Source organism: Mesocricetus auratus, unplaced genomic scaffold (genome assembly GCF_017639785.1).
Source record: "Mesocricetus auratus isolate SY011 unplaced genomic scaffold, BCM_Maur_2.0 Super-Scaffold_100004, whole genome shotgun sequence".
Taxonomy (NCBI): Eukaryota; Metazoa; Chordata; class Mammalia; order Rodentia; family Cricetidae; genus Mesocricetus; species Mesocricetus auratus.
This window is the reverse complement of record NW_024429189.1, coordinates 106,140,627-106,145,275: the sequence shown is the minus strand read 5'-3', so window position 1 is coordinate 106,145,275 and position 4,649 is coordinate 106,140,627. Positions and strand designations below refer to the sequence as shown.

General features: G+C 40.3%; 1 long non-coding RNA gene across 1 annotated transcript; it reads left to right on the top strand.

Moving 5' to 3' along the window:
• The first annotated feature begins 772 nt into the window (after positions 1 to 772).
• Positions 773 to 4,318, top strand: LOC121140274. Its single transcript, XR_005877063.1, has 3 exons — positions 773 to 899; positions 2,856 to 2,947; positions 4,250 to 4,318. It is a non-coding gene; the product is annotated as an uncharacterized LOC121140274 (long non-coding RNA).
• Positions 4,319 to 4,649: the final 331 nt, after the last annotated feature.

Below are 4,649 nucleotides of genomic sequence, written 5' to 3'. Positions count from 1 at the left end.
GGGTTTATATAGGGCTTCCAGGGTGGGGATTGGTCAGATTTTATTGTAGGAGGAAGCCTGTATGCCGCCATTAACCATGTGACTTACTAGAGGCGCATACAGATAAGGTAATAAAAGAGCGGTTTACCACACTGCTAACCACACCCACTTTAAGCATGACTAAAGATGTATACGTACGTAGGCGGTGAACTATGTCACTAGCCAGGCCCACTTTTGGGCATGGCTAGGGAGCATTACAGGGGAAGGCATAAAAGACAGCACAAAGGAAGTCTTGGTCTCTTTTCCCGAATTTTGGCTTCCAGTTCGGCAGCGGAAAACTACTGGGCTCATCTGGGTTACTTGTTTGGTATCTTGTGAGTAATTTCTACAATAAATACTTAGTTTTACTTTCAGTAAGTGTGCCATTTATCGTTTGGTGTCAGAAGTGGGATTTTAGTGCTGAGCTTAGATTGGCTAGAGCTCTGCTTGAGGATTGGATAGTTTTCTGCACAGGATTAGGGTCAGATCTGGCTGTGGTCTCAGGGCCAAAGTGTGCTTCTTTCTTTGGTTCTTTTTAGCCTTTTGGCTCCAATTTTAGGAACAGGGTGTATTTCTTTCACTGACTCTGATTCCAGGGACAAAGTGTGTTTCTTTGGCACTGGTTTCAGGGTCAGGGTACATTTCTTTTGTTCTGGTTGCAGGGCCAAAGTGTTGCTTTGGCTCTGCTCAGGATGTGTTTCTTTGACTGGTCCCTTTTCCCTACACCACACATTCAAACATGAGTCTTTGGGGCCATACCTATTCAGCCACCAATTATATAACCCAGTCCAGTCTGAAACTCACAGCAATCTACCTGCCTGTATCCCCAAATGCTTGGAGACTTCAGGAGCATGGCACTTCATCTGGCAAGATGTGCAATTGTGAGTTCCTACCTTTTCTTTGACTTCAGCTTCTTAAAAATCCTCTGCTAGATAAAACTTTATCTCTCCACCTCAAAATCTACTAGGAACAGAAATGGAAGAAAATACTGGTAGTGTGCCACCACAGCAGCAGGAGTCTCTATTTTAAAGCTCCGTTAGCAGCAGTAGTTGAATCACAATTAAGGTTGCCCAATTGGTCAGCCTAGCTATTTTTTGCCAGTGTGAGGAGAGGTGAGATCTTTACAGGACTTCCTGAGCTTGAGGGACATTTCAGTCTAAGTTAAACAAGACTTGGGAGAAAGGAACGCAGAAAGAATTACACAGAGACAGTTCAATGTAATGAAATAAGCTTGTTTCCCTGCCTGCTGGATGCTGAGCCGCACTCATCTGACTGAAATAGAACCCAGAACCAGTTAATAAAGCATTTCAAAGCTTTCATTGCCTGCATGCTATGCTTGATTGGCAGTCAAGACTTGCCACACCAGTGGTGGAGGGAGCATGCTGAGGCTTGTGCAATTTCTGACAGGACTTGTATGGTGAGTAGGGACATAGGAAACATTCTAACCATGGAAAATAAACATCTCACCTCCCAATGGCTACACTTCTGAAAACACCATGGAACAAAGACTCAGTATTATGAACAGAGCCAAGAATTTCCCAAAAGGGAGGGTGGAGCTTGGCATAGATTTTCTTTTCTTCCCTTGCATAATATCGTCATATCATCTGGGGGTAGTATGTGTGGAAAGGAGCCTTTAGAAAGATGATTGTGTCACAATTTATGGCTTCCCTCACCAACTAAATCTTTGGTATAGCCCAGCAAGCCTGGTTTCTCTTTTCCTTTTTAAATCATTCCTTTACTTTTCATAAAATATTTATCCATAACATTTAGATTAAATAAATCTCCCAAACACAGGGGACTTATCTCTTTGGCCCCTCAGTCCTTACTGCCCATGACCCACTTTGATCTCTTCAAACCTTTTCTTCTGGTATTTACATTCATTTGCTTGCATTCTCCTTGGATATATCCATTTTACATCCTGTGTGTCAATCCCCTCAGCATTATGTAAGGATGCCACACCTCTGCAGGGCTCTTTCTGTTTTCATTTCTCCCTGTTCTGTAGCAGTTCTCATCTGAATTGTGACACACAGGAGTCACATAAGGTTATCTTCCTTGTGCACTGCCTCATTTTGTTTCTCAGTTGCAGTTTTGTATGCTCACCTTAGTCTCTTCCCACCAGATCTGCCAAAACATCTAATATATCAGGTAATTTGTTCTTTCCATGTTCTCCTTTGCAGGCCTACCTGCCAGGATCCTCCACCTTCCTGTTTTCTTGCAGTTTTGAAAAGTGTTGTGTGGTTGTCCCTCTACCATTTCCTGTGACCTTCCCTTTTCTAGGATGGTGCCTTTTGTTTTCTATTCTTATTCTCATCTGCTTAGTTTCCATGAGAAAGAGTACATGGGCAGCATTATATTTTAATTTAAGGAATAAACATATTTATACTTTGACCGTATATAGATTTCTGACTGAGATTCGGCAGCTCATATCTTTTAGTGCTTGTTCTTTCAGGAGACCTGGGTTCAGTTGCTAGCACCTAACCCTTGTGCCCTCAGAGGTCAGAAAATGGCATCGGATCATCTGGAACTGTAGTCACACATGTAGGTGCTAGGAACTGAACCCAGGTCTCCTGAAAGAACCAGCACTCTTAACTGCTGACCCATCTCTCTATCCCTACACATTTCCATTTAGTTTTTTTTAAAGATCTATTTATTTTACAAATGATTTGCCTGTGTGTATGTATGTGTATGGTTGTGACTCATACACCTAAAATGAAAATGAATAAATCTAAAAAGATTTTTAAAAATCTAAGTTCTTACATCTAAACTAATTTTTCCTAGTATTTCGTTATTTACTGTTCTTTCTTTGTTCTTTTTAATTTTTGATAATTTGCATATAGGACTTATTTTAGTGTGTTAGCAAGATATTACTAACACATCAAGCCTACAATGTCACGGATACTATTGCTGAATACGAACGGTACATATTGAGGTGAGTTAAGTAAAAACATATTAAGGTGTGATGGTTTAAATATGAAGGATTTCTCATGGGTTCATGTGCTAAAGGTTTGGTCTCCAGCAAGTGATGCTATTTGGGGAGGTGAAACCTAATTGAGAAAAATAAGTAAGTCACTGGTATTGTGCCTTGAAAAGACACACATCTTGTTTCCTTCTGATTCTTTCTCCCATACTCTGCTTCCTAGTCACAGTGAGGTGGGCTACTTTGCTTCACCATGTGCTCTTCACACGATGTTCTGCCTCACTATGCTGATATGCGACAGAGCTAAATAAAGTCATGAGACAAAATACATTCTTCATCCTGTAAATTGTTTTGTCAAGGGCTGGAGAGATGGCTCAGAGGTTAAAAATTGTTTTGTCAAGGATTTTTGATCTCTTATTGGATTGGGGGCTCACTAATGATCTAGACTGGCCAAGAAATGAGCTCCATGGATTCACCTGTTTCTGCTACCCTCCTCCCCAGTGTTGGAGTTACAGAAGCATGTTGGATGCTTGACTTTTACTTGGGTGTTGGGTATCCAAATGAAGGTCCTCATGCTTTTGTGGTAGGAATTTCATTAGTGGCACTATCTCCCCCAACCTGGGAAAATCTCAAAAATTCTCATTGAGCCTATTAATCTGCTATAACTTTTAAATTACTGCATTCTCAGCAAGCACATACACAACGAATTTTAATTTTCCCTCATAATTAGATGCTATAGCCTGTGTGCCAGCACATTTCAGATAAACTCTGAGACACAATATAGACAGGCTGGTACCCTGCAGTTGCACTGTCCAGTGCAGTAGATGCTAGGTGTAGGGACTATTTAAAATGAAATTCACTAAAATTAAACAAGATACTCAGTTATGCAGCAATATCTCAATGACCTTGTGGATACATGCAGCTACTGACTACAGTGTTGGAGATAAAAATATGGGATACATTATCGCCAAAAATTCCATTGGTAACACATCAGCACATACAGCCAACTTTGGTTACAAAGTCTACTTTGAATTGAAAAAAAAAGAAACCTAAACATTTAAACATACCAAACTTGGCTAATTTTTGAGTGTGTAAACTAAAGTGTAACATAAATATGGATGAGAATAGATGTCATGACAATCATGGTACAAAATAGCCCCATTGGTTCAAATTTAATAGAACCAACCCCTTTTCAAAACTCCGTGTAAGTGGAATCATTTGATGTGTTTACTGATTGACAAACATCTATTATTTCTAGAGGTGTTTTGCAGGCTTTTTCATATTTCTACATTGATTATTATGTTGTATATGCAGGGACTTCTTCCCAATATCAGAATTTTGGTGACGGCCTATTGAGATATCAGAGGTTCAGTTGTGTGGAACAAAGGTACAGCAACTGCTCTCTTTCCTTTTTCATTTCTGTCTCATGTCACTATCCATAAATCATGTCCTGATGAAATGTCACATCACAGGATGGTCTTCGTGACCCCTTGTGAGTTATTCACTGTCCTAAAATCAATCAAAAGCAATGTGTCAGATTTCCTTTTAAAAAGTTATTATAAAAAAAGTCATAGCCAGCAAGCCCATGAGTCACTTACTCCATATACTCAGGGGGTACATGTGGCTCCTTTAGCACTCACACAATGAAATGGACCTAGAACCAGAGGCCCTGCAGGTTGTCTGACAACAGCAGGACAAACATCAGCCCAGCAGT